Below are 16,994 nucleotides of genomic sequence, written 5' to 3'. Positions count from 1 at the left end.
CATATCGGCTGAACAATATTTGCAAAGCACAGTGAGAAGTTATTATATAGACTATCAACTTGAAATGATTTGACATCAGGCTAAAGTATCTATTTCCCAAAGATTCATGATGTGTTCATTTTCAAGATAGACAGAAATAAGAAGTAACAGGTTCACGTGTATTTGAAAGTACTTATTGGCTGCACTGTGCCTGGAATGACTATAGTTGCAAGAGTTTTTCTATTGACTTAGTTGTTAACTCTTTTACTGCCTCCCCAAAACCTGTACAACATGACTTATAGATTAAAAACAAAAATATAAATAATAAGAAATATATACTTAAACAAAATAAAGATGCATGGATACATATATACATAGATGGATGAATGATGAAAAGAATTTTTTCAGCAGAATTGGCATGTACTCTTATTGAGGATATGAATCCTCATATCATATAGGAAACCATATGCTAAGTGGAGACATAGTGTGACTGAGTCTAGGTCTCAAGGTCCACAGACCAGGAGAGCTTATGAGGCAGCGTCCAGTAAAGAATACAATAACTGAGAACCCAGACCAATATCTTATGACTAAATGCACTAGAGTCCACAGGTCAAAGATTCTGAAACTCTGAAATCCAAGGACAAGAGGAGGTCCCAGCTTCCAGGAGAGAGAGAGCAAAAGAAAAAAGAAAAAACTTTTTTGGCAGAGCCTTTTAATTTCTGTTTGAGCTCCCAGCTGACCCATTGAATCAGTGGACTAAACCACCAATGCAGACACACCCGAAAATGCTTTAAAGTCCCCAAATGAAGTGAAGGCAGCTCTGGAAATTAACCATCATGGATAACTGTAGAGATATACCTCAGCAATGCTCTCTTATACTCCCTTCCCAGCTCTGTTAGACTTTAAACAAACTCTCCTGGGGATCACCTTTCCCAGAAGATGAGAGAAAAATCAAATGAAGTTGGATTGCTATATTGTAGACAGGACAGACTGTACTCCCACTTCAAACTTTAAGAAATCCCTGCCACAGGTGACTTAGGTGACCTACCTGTATGCTTTCACTTTATCATGCATCCACATTGACATTACTCCAAATAACTGTATTTGTCACTCTGTCTCAGTTACTTAAAATTTCATCAAAATATAACTATAAACACTTTTTAATAGCTTGGAAAAAAAAAAGAAAAGAAAAGAAAAAGAAATAGCTGCTTCTCACATCTGTACTGTCTAATTTGGTTCTTCCCAGAACATATCTACTAATGATGAGCCATCTTTTTGTTTGCATAGTGTAGTCGGATTTTGGTTTCAAAGGTAGAAATTGTAAGTGAAAATTTTAGTACTAGTACTCTACTTGATGGCTGCAGACAAACCTAAGATAAAGGAGTGTTTATATCAGTAATGATATAAAACATACAATTATATGGCATGTCAGAATTTGTTGCTTATACATTTCCTGTTATATTAGGGGAAAGGTTATGAAACGAGCAGGATACCAATGTACAAAACAAATTTAATTTTGTAAGACATATAATTCTGCTGCTGAGAAATGCATTTGGCTTAATTTTTATCATGCTGTACTACCCAACTTCTCTTTGTTTGCATAATTTATATTCCTTGTAAACAAAACCTGCATCTATTATTTTTAAAATGATTTTTCAAATATGCTATTTCCTCTTACAGTAAAAACAAGTCAATTAAATTTAATTCTTAATTATTCTAAGAACCTCTGCATTTTCCCACTTAATAGTAATTGCAAATAGTTGCTCATCTTAAAGCAAAATCATCAGAGCACTCAGAATTGTATTAATCACAAGAATGAAATTACAATTTGCAAAAAAAATCAGAGAAATTAATGGTTCCCGACGTGCCTTTAAAAAGTCTAACACAAACCTTTCCTTAGATGAAAGTAGATACCTGGAAGGTGATTCCAACAACTTTGTGATTTTACAGAATGCATACATTATTACTTTTTTATACCTATAGAAATAAATATGTATTTTTGAAGTTCTATATATAATCTACAATGTTTATACATAGGTCCATTATCCTGACTTAAATTCTAGAGGTGTATCTGCTTAAAATAATTTCCAAAATTATACATGTAAAATATGGAGGAACTCAAGTAATTTAACTCACAATCCACAGACTGAATGAAGCTAAGTTATAGGAAGACCCAAGGGAAGATGCTTGAATCCCACTCTGAGAGGGCAATAAAATAGGCATTGGTGGTAGATGGAGGAAGGGTACTAAGTAGGAGTGGGGTGGGGAGGGGAGCAGTGGTGAGGATTAGGAGCAGAGAGAGCACGGAAGAGAGAGCCAGGTGAGAGAATGGAAATTCATGGGTGGCAACTCGGGGACTTGCCAGATACCTGAACTAAGGGAGGTCCAAAGCAGTCTAAGAGGGGGTCACCCTACCTGAGACTCATATCAGTGAGTGATACAGAGATCGCCTCTTGTAATCAAGCAGGACTTCGAATAGAGAGAAAGGGACACCAATCCACCCACACAATCATCGACCCAAAATTTTCTGCCTACAAGATGTGAAGGGACAAAGATGGAACAAAAGAATGAGGGAACCGCCCCCCCCCCCCAAATATTGGCCCTACTTGAGACCCATTATATGGGAGAGAACCAATCCCTGACACTATTAATGCTACTCTGCTGTGCTTGTAGACAGGAGTCTAGCAATACTTCTCTGAGAGGCTTCATCCAGCAGCATATTAAAAACAAATGCAGAGATCCACAGCCAAACATTAGACAGAGGTCACGGAGTCCTATGGAATGCTTGGGGGAGTAAATGATGAAGCCAGAGGGGTCAAGTACTCCACAGGAAGACCTACAGCGTCAACTAACCTGGGCCCATGGGGACTCACAGACACTGAAGCACCAACCAAAGAGCATATGTGAATTGGTCCTAGGCCCCCTGCACTTATGTAGCAGGTGTGCAGCTTGGTCTTCATATGAATCGCTCCAACAACTGGAGTAGGAACCTCTCTGACTCTTTTTTTCTTAATTTTTTTTATTTTTACATATACATTTATATTATCACACATATATACAATAAACTACCTACAGCAAAATGAACCTTGACACAATCAGGAATTACATAAATGATACATTCTTGGTGTTTGACTATTGTATTTGGCAGCCTTGAAGAAAACATCTATCCTATCTTGGTGTGTCTAAAATTCTGAATGTAAATCAATATCTATCATATCTTCCTTTGCATCCAGTTCCCCTAACCAGGCTTCCTTGTCTGTCCTCAGTAAGAGAGAATGCTCTAGTTCTGTAGTGAATTAATGTGCCTGGGCAGTCTGCTACCTTCTCTGATGAGGAGAGCGAAGAATGTGCAGGGATTGTTGTGTGAGAGGGGTGATTGGGAGCAGAGGAGGGAGGCTGCAAAAAGATGTAAAGCGAAGAAAGACTAAGCGGGCTACCAAGATGAGAATTGATAGCCTATGACCATATAGTGGGGGAGGAGGTCTCTTTTGGTCATAGACCTAGGGGAGGGGAATAGGGTGAAAGCAGGAGGGAGGGAGGGATGGGAGGATACAAGTTATGGGATAACAACTGAGTTGTAATCCGAACAAATTAATAAAATTAAAAATTAAAAATGTTATTAAAAGTCTTAAAATCATATATCTTATTTTTAATGGACTTTTATAAGTAGTTCATAATAAAATAATTTATGTACAGTTTAATGTAAAACAACAATTTATCAAGAGGGTACTGGAGTCTAAGATTGGTCACTAGTAATTTTTCCATTATTGAATTCAAAATATGCTTTGTCTAAATTATAAATTACAAATGCATATTTATTTTTGAGACCATCAGAATGAATACCTCTTTATATTAAATTCGAAATTTTGTACTTTAGAATTTAATTGATGTTTAGGCTTATTGATAAGAAATCTAAACGCTGAGATTATTTGTGGTGATAGTCATATAATAATCTAGAGACAAAAATGAGATTGCATGCAGCATAAATAATTTCAGAAGGAATTAGAGCTCAATATTTTTTAGACATGAAGCTACCTATATTTTGTCATGTCTTTATAGTCTGCTATGTATTTCTTGTACAGTAGCCAAAAATCTTCAAACTGCTCTGCTAGCAATGATGCTGGACACCTTAATACCCTTTACCTCCTACATTTTTTTAATTTTAAGATTACATTAGATAATATGAATTTCTTCACCTCTGAATCATGTTTGTTTCACTAACATTAATAGATTCAGATTTACATTTTCATTAGCTCATATGAAGTCTACTGCACATAGACAGTACATTTTAAAGAAGGTTTATAACCTAGTACTGAGACAGAACTGAGGTCCTGGGTATCAATACATATCAAAGAGAATATATCTGGTGTATGAGTTGAGCAAAAGAGACTATAAAGACTCAACAACAACCTTAACCACATTTTCTATACAGTAAGTGAAGCCACAGAGTCAGTTTTCATAGCTTAGATTGGTGTCTCAGATGTGGTTTTTATTACTGAAATAAAACACCACTAACTAAAACAATTTAAAGAGGAAAGGGTTTATTTCACCTTCCAATTCCACATCACAGTCTATCCTCAAAGTAAGCCAAGACTAAAATTCATGTTAGCTAAAGAAGCTAAGGGGCTGTGATGTTTAATAGTTTGCTCTGGTCATTTGAATAGCATGCTTTTCTTTATAGCACCATGGACCACCATCCGAGAGGTAGCACCCTACAAACTGATCTGGGCCCTTCTGCATTGCTCACCAATCAAGTGAATGCAGCACTGCATGCTTCCCTACATAGTAATCTGTTGTAGGCTTTTTAAAAATTGAGATTCTCTCTTCCAAATTGATTCAGCTTGTATGGAGTTGACCTAAAAGTAGCCAGTACCTTTGGGACTTTTGTAGAGTACAGCAAGAGAAAGTTTAAGGGCATGTGGGTGGAGTGCATCTGATGAGGCACATAAACAGGATGGGTGAGCTGGATTATATTCTGAACTGCACATACTTAAATTTGGAGAAACCAAACACAATCAGATTTAGAATCTAGGGACACAGGAGTCTAAAAAAGTGGACTCTATGAAATGATATTCTCTCAAACAGAAGATAAAGTATTACTTTCTACACAGCTAAGGGACATTATTAGTCAGAATTAACTAATTTTTTTAATGGTAAGAAATAAGTTCAAGAAAACATGTTAGCACATTGCAACTAAATTGCACTTTGAATGATTCTCTTTTGTAAAACTGAAACAAAATAACTGTTGAGTTTTGGGAGCTAACCTCTCTTTAGGTGAAGAGGGAAAGTGTCTAAGATTAATTTCAAACTTTAGCAAAGAAGAAAAGAAAATGGTGTTACATTTTACAGTTATTGGAAAATATCACTGTTGTGAGGTTAGACAGCTCTCTTGGCTTCCTTCCTTTGTGTTTCAGTCTTGAAACATCTGTCATTGATACATTTATTACAACTACTTTTTTGTCCTTTCTTTTGTCATTTTTCCTCTATTTCACTAACTACTATTTTCTATCTCCCTGTATTTATGTAAGTATGTTTGTTTTCTAAACTGAAACTAATAGTTCACTAGCCAAATAAAAATAAAAATATGTGATGTATCTAATATTATAGGATACATGGTATGTAACTTACAGGATAAGCCAGTATGGAACTATTAATTTTAAATTGCTCTATTATATTAATCACATGAACAAACATCAATGAATAAGATAATTTATGAATTAGTAAAATAAATTTGTGGGGAGTCATAAGAACTTGATAGGTGAAAGGGATATTATTTTATTTGCCCAGGTGAAACACTTCTCACTAAGAAAGGCATAAAAAATATCTATCTGGCTCAGAATAATATATAAATCTATGTTTAAGCTAAGTAAAAGTATTTTCGATTCTAGCAGGATTTCTTTCAGAAGTGAGTGAGAACAAAAAAGGCTAAAGGGACTTGTGTTAGAACAAGTGAATAGATGGAAAAGTTTACCCCAAGAATCAATATACAATAAAGCCAATTTCCAAGTACAGCAAGCAATGAAAAAAGTAGCTCCTTACTTAAAGGTTAGGGGTATCTCCTGTCTGTTGGGATGGCTTGTTTTTCCATCAATCAGCATCTCTCTGAGATTCACCTTTATTCAGAAAGTATCCTTTTTCAGGTTATGAGGATGGGCTTGAGCATCTTCTGTGACCCATGTTTGACCACCTCTTCCTGGTGGTGCCTGCCTGATGGCACTCAAAGAAAGAATAAGTAGGCTACCAAGATGAGACTTGATAACCTATGACCATATAGTGGGAGAGGAGGCCCCTGTTGGTCAGAGACCTAGGGGAGGGAAATAGGGTGAAAGTAGGAGGAAGGGAAGACCGGGAGGATACAAGTAATGGGATAATAACTGAGTCGTATCTGAATAAATTAATAAAATAAATTTTAAAAAATGAAAGCATCACAATTAAACAGAACTGAAACAAAAGAAAGTAGGTTTGTAGGGTTAGTTTCATATATAAATATATAAATTAATGTAATAAAAAGAGAACAGGGAAAGAGTGCAAGATAACCACATAAATGAAAATGTTCTTGTAGCTCCACGATTGTTATAATAAAAGTCGTCTCAAGATCTCACACACTGGCCAGAAAACCATTGTGCCCAATAATCTTACATGTCAGCCCAGGATTTGTACTTGAAAGAGTCTGTTCAAACGTAATAAAATAATTAATGAACAGATAATAAGTAAACCTTCTGAAGCCAAATAATAATCAACCTGCTGACCTACGGGAATGGCAATAGTGTTGGTTGGTCTATCGCAGTTCAGCACCAAAGCACTTTAATTTACTTATAGGTAAGGGGCCTAGGTTCAGTTCATGAGTGGTCTTTCATTGGTGCTTCAGTCTCCACATGCCCCCACCTCCTGCCATCCCGTTGGTCATCTTGTGGATTTCTTGTCCTCTCAGGTTCCTTCATTCCTTCAACCCTTCCCCCCACTTTTCCACGAGGCTTCCCTTGCTCCTGGGAAAAGAACTACAGAAGAAGACCTACAGAGCCAACTAACCTGAGCCCTGTGGGTGGGAGACATATGGAGAATGAAGCACCAACCAAAGGCCATTCATGGACTGGAACCAGGCCCCCTACACATATGTAGCCAATGGGCAGTTTAGTCGTCATGTGGGTTCCCTAGTAAGGGAAATAGGAGCTGTCCGGGACGTGAAGCCTGTTACCTAGCTGGCCTGAGTAGAAGAAGATGAGGTCAATCTTGAAGCAATTTGATGTGGTGGGGTGGGTTTGGGCGTGGCTCCCTTTTTTCAGTAGTAGGGGAAGGGGAATAGGAGGAAGAGAGAGAGAAGGTGGCACCAGGAGGAGAGGAGAGAGGGGGGTAGGATTGGGATGTGAAGTTGAATTAAAAATTCATTTTTTAAATTGGCACTATCACCAAATCCTTTTTTTTGAAGAGTAATCTAAGACTACATTGTGATTAAGAGCTTTTGATTAAAAGCTTTTTTTTCCAAAAAAAAAAAAAAAAAAAAAAGGCTTTTCCCAATAAGAAGACATAATCAGCCGATCTATTAACACAGCTAGAGAACATTCAAGGGCTTACAACAAACATGGAGCAAGAGTGTTGATTTGTAGTCCTGCTTTTGGTCACCCTTGATTTTTGTTTCTTTCCGCTGTGATTTGGGCCACATCTTTTAATTGCCTGGTGGTATTTTTTTCTTCTCCAGGAAGATATTGGTACTTTTTAACTGGATTGTTAGGAAAATGAATGGTGTAATGCCTTTGTAATGAGGAATTTGTAAGCACTACATGAGCCCAGCTATTATTAATACTGTAATATGACTTATTAAATGCTTAGTAACTATTCTTTATAACCTATAACTGTTTTCATATTGTTCTCATTTTTTGTTTTTAAATTTTTGAATTATTTAAATTAATTTATTCATATTACATCTCAATGGTTATCCCATCCCTTGTATCCTCTCATTCCTCTCTCCTTCCCATTTTCCCCTTACTCCGCTACCTTATGACTGTTGACACAGAAACTAAGCCGAGAAATAACATCATTAACCAATGCCATGAATCAAATGGATCTAACAGATCTATAGAACCTTTTACCCAAACAAGAAGGAATATACCTCCTTCCTGCACCCCATGGAACCTTTTCCAAAATTTTTCACATCGTATGTCATAAAGAAAGCCTCAACAGATACAAGAGGATTGAAATAATACCTTGTATACTATCAGATCACCATGGTCTTAGGCTGCAATTCAACAACAGAAATAACAAAAAGCCTACACATATGTAGAAACTAAACAACTCTCTGCTAAATGACACCTGGGTCAGGGAAGAAACAAAGAAAGATATTGTTCTCATTTTAATGGAGAAACTGAGCTTGGCGATTTTCTGTGAATTTCTCAAGACTACAGAGCATAATAAAACTCAAAGGGTTTCATAACATTCTGAAAATGTTGTTTTATCTTTCCAATATTTTTTGAAATCTGGTACTTTAAGCAAACCCTTTAGTACAAAGAGTTACTCAGACCTAAAGAGAATATAAAAGAGGGGAAATGGTCTACGTTCTGTAAGATACAGTGTATTTCAAAATAGGTCTCTGTTTTCAAATAACAATACTGTCTGTAGTAGTAAACCAGGTACCTTCTTTATAGTGTAAGTTTTTCCACACAACTTTATCTATTTATTATCAATAACTTATAAGCATATTGCAGCCAAACTTTTGTTATCTAGTTATAAATATTTCCCACTTCTTTATTATATTTTTATTGGCCTATAGTTCTTCTCATCTTATCATAGAAGTCATGATGAAACAGTGTGGTGACATTTACTAATTAGAAAGCATATAAGGTACTATGAATATGATTGGGGGAAAGTGCATAAGGAGTTTCAAAACAGGCACAGCACAGACAAGTTCAAACTGTGCTCTGCCTTGATCAAGATATTCCGTGGTAGGAGGGAAAAAGCAACATATTGCGTTCATACACACTTAAGCATGAAAATGCCACAGCCTATTCATAGGCAGCAGGTGTTAAATTATAAGAGTGTGTATTGTTCATATGTTATTTATGCCTTTCAAGTTTGTTTGACATTAAAGAAACAATGTGCCTGGAATTCACAAGCAATACTGGAAGCAGTTTCTTGATTTTTTAAAACTGTATGTGCAGCCTGGAATTTACATCCACTACATGTATGGGTTCTCTCTCTCTCTCTCTCTCTCTCTCTCTCTCTCTCTCTCTCTCTCTCTCTCTCTCTCTCTCGTCAGAAAGATGTCATTGTAAATTCATCAAATTCATCATATATCCTTTAACAGCAAAACGCTCTGTAAAGAGAAAAATATTAGCAGTATGGAATTTGTATTTTTGCTTGAACAGTGTCATTTGTGTGATTCTTGTGGTATCAAGTAGGAAGATTATATTGATTTGCTTTGAAATGGAGTAACCACATTTATAACAGCAATTGTTGAAAGATGAAAATGAACAAATCTAATCTTCTCCATTTTAGGACCATACTTGTCATTTTAGTGTGATAATTCATAAAGAGGTTTCCTTTCTATAGTTAAAAGTAAAGGTTTGGTTAGTGAACATAGTTTTGATATTTAAGAGAGAAAGTGTATAGCTGTATACACATATTATGAAATTTAATTGATCATATTTATAAAATTTTTATCCTCAATAAATGTTTCAGAATTTTTCATCTAATTTGCTATAAATTAGATAAGTTGTTCCAGAAATAAAGGATGGAAGAATTAATGAGTAATTCTTAGGAGCAAAACATAGAGAAAATAAGCCAGAAAAAATGTGGAGCTATGTTATGAAGATGTGGGATGCCATCTAAGTATCTGTAATCATGTATAGTTTATATTCATATAATTGTTACTGATATAGAAAACTCAATAATTTAATTACAGTAATTTTGCCATCATTAATTATAGTTTTGAAAGTTTCCCAGTTTAGGGCCAAGGCTATAACCTAATATTGTCATCATATTTATACTAATTTCACTATCATAGCTTAAAACAATGCTGTAATTTCACTGAGAATATAAGTTCCTTTAATTTAGTGAATTATATTTAGTAATTCTTCCAGACAATGATGTCATAAAGAATAAAAATATATTTAATTGATACTATATTAAAACATTTCATATTTATTAAATAGTGTTCTGGTTACTTTATAACTTGCAAGAAATACTGAGTAATTCCAAACCTTTGTAATTTGAAAGAGAAAGTTATAGCTGAGAGACAGCACACTTGAACATATGAAAGAAACAAGAACATTTTATCAAAATGGAGTACCTCTGTCACCTTTAATAGAAAAATAATAGAGCCACAAAGATGTAAAAATTTTAAAGTGTGTGTAGGTGGGCATGCATGTATATGCACAGGCTTGTGTGTGAAGCTATGTGTGCAAATACCACGTATTTTAGCTTTAGATACCAGGACTTGTACCTGTGAATATCAGAAGACTTCTGGGATTTTAGACTCAAGTTGGCAACTTCTTTGTGGACTCTTCTTATTCTTAGGTTTCCAGATCCAAGTGATGGCAGACAACTTTCTTCACTGGTTCTATAGACTAGAGGAAACCTCTTCTGGAATTTCTCATTCTTAATGATCTACTGGTTAAATTTTCCAATATATATCTTTTCATGTGCTCCTCTCTAGCTAGAAAGCTGTGAATTATGCAATCTTCAAAAGAAAAAGTCATAGCCAGGCATAGTGGCACATGGCTTTAATCCCAGCACTCGGGAGGCAGAGGCAGGTGGATCATTGTGAGTTTGAGGCCAGCCTGGTCCACATAGTGAGTCCAGGATAGCCAAGGCTACACAGAAACTCTGTCTCAAAACAAACAAAGAAAAAAAAGAAATAAAGAAAAAGTCATAAAAGTATATACACACACACAAACACACACACACACGTGTCATGCAAATATCTACAGACTAATATATTCATTTAAACCAAATTTTCTTTAGTATTTATTTGTCAACCTAAAACCCAATCATACTTTAAGAAACACACTATCATTATTCAAGAGGATAATGATAATTTCTTGGGAAGAATAAGCTTTTGCGAAGGAAATATAAGTGCCATAGAAAACTGTAGACATATCAAAGAAATTATAAATGAAGAATATTTTTAGAGACAAAGATGAGAGATAGTGTAACAGATTTTTGAAACAATAATTTTTAACATAGCTGGAAATAACGAGGTGAACAGAAAGCTTGGTAGACGTCCTTGCACACCTTTCCATACAAGGCTGATTTGACCCCCTTAAAGGTTGTGATATTCCTTGTAGACCAGAAACATGATTTCCTGCTACACAAGCATTGAAGGCTGAGTTTGAACACTCACTTATAACCAGCACTAGTTGGTGGGGGAGAAGAGCAATAGGGAAGAACTAGGGTCTACTGACTAGACAGGCTACTCCAAAAACATCCTTTGTATAGGTTCATTGAGTAATCCTGTCTTTCTAAACAAGACACAGAGAAGCATGGGAGAATGGCAAAGTAGAAGGATCCAGAGGGTCCTAGAAGCCTACAAGTAGAGCATTATTATAGATGTTGACTTTCATTCAGAATTATAGAATCACCAAGATAGGAGAGATGCTTTCTTTATAGTTGCCAAATACAAATGACCAAAACACTATGAATGAAATGTTTATATATATCCTGATTGTTTTGTAGTTCTTCTTATTATATGTAGTTTATTTCTTTGTGTGTAATAATATAAATGTATTTATATAATAAATATAATAAAATATGTAAAATATAGTTATCTGAAACACTGAATGAATGCTATAATTTGAAATAATTATAGAAAGGAAAAAATGAAAACTATACCAATATGCTTTAAATCTTGATTTTTAAACTGAAAAGTTATTAAATTCCAGACATCAAATCCTACTCAAGCTATGAAGTCAATTAAGCCTTTGACTTATTAGATTCGGAATTAGAAAGTCTCATTGGCTAGAATGCATATATTAGAAAAGTTATTAAAATAAAGCTCAAAAATCAGTGAAAATATATACATCTAAATCCTAGATTTTTTTCTTGCCAAGAATATCACAGAGAATGTTTATCAACAAATAAGTGAAAACTACAGGCTAGGGAGACTGAATTATTAGAGTTTTTTTTTCAGAAAATCTGAGAAAATATTGCCAATGTAATTAAATCTGATAAAGTTAGTTTAGCATTTAGTGTCAAATCAAAATATTTTAGTGGATATTGAAACAGCAATATTTAGAATAGAATAACTTAATTAATATGACTATTTCAACACGACCAAGAGAGCACTAGATTGGAATTTACTGGGTAAGAATTGATCTTGTTCTTCTGAAACAATGATAAGCTTAAACACAATTTTATCTGTGAGAAATTTTGAAAGAAGATAGAGTTGAAAGAGTATACAGTATTACATCAAGGACACAAAATGGTCAAAGTTATTTCAAGGGATCATGTTACTGCCTACAAGGTGATACTATATATACATATATACATATACAGCATATTAACAGATATATATGAAAATATATCCATTTATGAAGCACTATGGATAGGATGTACATATACCGGTGTAAATATAGTGTTGGATAATCAGACAAAGCTTAATGTAATAAATGATAAAAATACAGGGAAACCATTAAATGTGTCCAGTGGCAGAACAAAATACATATAATTTTTAATAACTAGAAATGTCTCTGAGAACACCACTGGTTATTTTAATGCCTAAAGTTCAATAAGATTCAAAACTCTTCAGATAGATATTTTTTGTAAATTAACTATATTTGAATATTTCTTATTTCATTATTTTTAAAAAGTGGATCGTGTGTCTTTTAGTATATATTCTCAGATAAATATTTTTTGGATAATTTAGCTACATATACTAAAAGAAACAAGTTAACTTTTTTATATGATAAAAAATATTATCATAGTGCCACAGAAATGTGATATTTGTTCTACCTACCATTAAAGAAAGCCTGGAAATTCGAAAATTTTATAGAAGTCACTGTCATCAGAAACAAAATGTACCATGCATCATTATCATACAACATATTCAAATGTGTCTAAGTTATATTGATACAGACATTTACCACACTTAAATAGCTTGGGAATATCTATGTTTAAACTACTGGAAAATCCTAGGCACATAGATATCTCTCCAAAGCCAATATCCTTTCTTTTCTTTTCTTTTCTTTTTTTCCTTTATTTTCTTGTAAGAGGGAGGAAAAACAGTGTCCAGAATTATCCAAGTCACGGTTGTTTATTCCCTGACATACTAACCAGTGAGGCAAATCCGTTTTGCTTCTGCCGCTAACAATCCTTCCCATAAGAGCTATCCTCTAGCCAGTAAGAAAATCCCAGGATTAGGCATGAGAACCCCATACTAGTTGTCGGTTAGTGTAATTCTACCAATTCTTCAAACAATATGGGCTCTTACAGTTGCCTTGGTAACCTCTCAGCTGTTGAAGGTAAGACCATATCTATTACTGAAGAAGATATAACACACTTTTAGGAACAAGGCTTAAACACTGAAGCTGGATCTAAGGAAAAACGACTTTCCTTCTGTTTAGCTTTCATTTAAAAAGAAAAAAAAAAGTTCTACATAACCTGCCCAGACAGGAAAGCAACTAGTAGTCTTAGGTGTGTTTGCTCTTAGCCTCAACAAAGACTAGCATAGGAAGAGATTTCTAAATGTGGAATAGTACAAATCTCGTCTTGGCAGGAACTAATGGTTTCTAATTTAACTTAAGATTCACTCAATTAGAGAAAAATAACTGGTATTAGAAATCTATTCAATACCATAAATTTTTAGAAGATAACCAACTAACTCCACTTTACTAAAATGAAAATAATCCCTAACTTTATTCTAAAGCTTTTTTTATTGTACTCATAGAGAAGTTTGCCTTAACTGACTAAAGAGTACGAGAAAAATGGTCTTCGGCAGAGATAAGTCACCTAATTGCTTATCCATACAAAGCAGCCAGACTGGAAATCAAATACACAGGAGAAATGTTCAGCAGATACACACACACACACACACACACACACACACACACACACACACACACAAATATATAAACTCTGAAATATTTAGAGAAATTAAAGATGAATTTAAAAAATAGAGACAATATATTCAGAAGTTGGGAGTCTCAGCCTAGAGATGTTTCTTTTTTAGCTAATGTAATATGTATTTCAATATTTTCAATGAATATCTATAACTTTTAAAATGAAGCTTTTATTTAATGTTTGAGTTTTTCATGTAGTGTATTTGGATTACACTCTTCCTTTCACATACCACGTCCAGTATCCTTCCTCTCCTCACTACATAACTCTTTTCATATTCTCTCTCCATTTAAACACTTCTAATTCGAAAAAGATTTTGACAATGCTTTGCAAAGTACTCGTCGAAATAATCCCTGAAAGACTCAAAATTTATTTTTTATAAAAATAGAAAAGAAAAATTGCAAAATTCATTTTAATCCAGAGCAACTTCCAGCTATTGAAAGAAATATAAAGCTATGTATTCAAGTTTGTACTATTACAAAGGAATAGAAATATAAACTAATAATACCAAATAGATTGTAAAATGCACTAAATTTTTCATGTTAATCAAGATTAAAGCAAGTCAGTGAGGAAGAAAATTGCTCTATGAATAATAGGATATATGTTAAAATTGTAAATATTTAGTTTGAAATAGACCACATATTTGGCCAAAAAAACTAAAATATGCCATCTGCCAATTCAAACATATAAAACAATACTTAACAGAAGAAATGTATTATTTTTTAAATCTCAAGCAAACCAAATTTTCAAAATTTAGTTGCTAAATTCTAAGAAATTTGAGTGATTATTCCTTGTCTTACTAGAATTTAAAAAATAGCAAAACAAACATAAAATCCAAAGAAACAGAGATGCATGTATACATTCATCCAACATCTATTTATCATCTATATAGATACAGATGCATAGATATAAATAACTAGTTATCTAGAAAGTAAATAGATAGATAGAAGATAGATAAATTATAGCTAGATGGGTAGATAAATAGATAGGTAGATATCTAGAAACGTATATAGATAAATGATAGATACATAGATATTTATCACTGTTTACTTTTAACTGTCAAAATATTTACAAATAAACGAGAACAGATAAAAAGCCTTTGGGCACAGCAGTAGAGTGTTTACTTTTCCAGAGTGACAGGATTCTAATTTAATCCGAGCAATAGAAGAAGAAGAAGAAGAAGAAGAAGAAGAAGAAGAAGAAGAAGAAGAAGAAGAGGAGGAGGAGGAGGAGGAGGAGGAGGAGGAGGAGGAGGAGGAGGAGGAGGAGGAGGAAGAGGAAAAGGAAGGAGAAGGAGGAGAGAAAGAAAGAGAGAGAGCATACCTATGATTACATGTATTGCCCATGCATAACATGAAAGACTTGTTATATTCTTCACCGTTATATGTACTTAAAATTTACAATGAACTTAGTATTTTTAATCCTATAAATACTCCTCATATTAGACAGTGAATATATTTGATGAGTAAAATTTATTATATTACATTCCTTTTCTCTGAAAGAGGGGGCCCAATGGAGCAGTACTGTGTCAAGCAAGCCTTACATTTTAAAGCCAAGTAGAAAATACAAGTAGCAGAAAAAAAAAATATATATATATATATATACAGAATCAATCATTTAATACATATATTTAAAAATACAAAATTAAATAACATCATTAGGGAATTTACTCACATATAATTCAACACTAAAAAAAGCAAGTGAATGATCAATGTAAAATAAGATTCAGTTCAATGTTACCACTTGAGAATGAGAATGAGAGGCAATATTTTAAAAGAAACAGTACAAGACCATTCAACATAAAATCATTTCTGCTTTCAAATTATTCTTTGAATAGTAGATATAATATATTTCATAAAACCATTGTAAAATATATTGGATTGCATTGGAATGGCATTATTTTCACTGTAAAAATAACTTCTTTATGTAGTTTGTAATTATATAAAAATTGCATACTGATTGTGAGAGAATTGTGAGAGTAAGAATTAGAGACTAAATGCCAACTGAAATTCTAACACCTTGGGAAAGCAACCAGATGCATTGAGGACTGTGCTTGAATGCCCTTACTCACACATAACCACATGTTCTTTTCAAATAACACAGCCATTTCAATTTTGCTTTGCCTGGTGGACACATAGGCAGGTCCACGCCCTTGGTAACGCAGGCTCCGATCTGCTCTTTCATTTTACAAGTCTTAGAAAAGTCTCTGGTTCTAACAACTGTAATATTGCACAAATACATATTTAATGCATATCTTCTATGAGATACCCAAAGTCCTCTGTTTAAAAAAACAAAAGCAAATCTGCATACTGGCTTGAAGGCTTAACTGTGGGTTCTCTGAAAGCAATGGCAGCTTGGAATTTTAACACAGGAGCCATGCTACTGAAAACACTCTGCCTCTGGATACAGAAACAGAAACTCATGATCAACGGGAGATTACCCTTACTGCCTAGAGTCAAATATGATGAGAAAGAAATGGAGGAGTAAGGAACAAAGTAAAACTTCAGTGGAATGAAGAGAAGGAAGAAGACCCTGAATGTTCTTTATCCAGGAGGGTGTGTGTGTGTGTGTGTGTGTGTGTGTGTGATGGCATGCTGTTTTGATGTTTTATTTAGTGTTGTGAGCATACACTCTGTCAATATTATTATCAATATATTAAATTGGATATTTTAATTGTTTGTCATAGTTATATAGTTTTTCTTTAACTCAAAGTCATAAGGAAAAGTCTTTATTACTATTATACGCTATTTAAATGTGAAATAAAATGAGGTAGTAATGATCTGAGAGTATGTTTGTTAATGTGCCCCATTTCATTTATGTTTTGAACTGACAATTTATTAATTCTCATGTTCTGATTATTAAGCCGTCATAATATAGGCAAATTTATTCACAACATTCATTTATATGTTATTTTAAATATGTGCTGGATCTGATTCCTTCAGTGCTGTCATTCATAATTATGCTTTTTT

The sequence above is a fragment of the Acomys minous genome (assembly GCF_964271855.1).
Source record: "Acomys minous genome assembly, chromosome: 11".
NCBI lineage: Eukaryota > Metazoa > Chordata > Mammalia > Rodentia > Muridae > Acomys > Acomys minous.
This window is presented reverse-complemented; position numbering follows the sequence as displayed.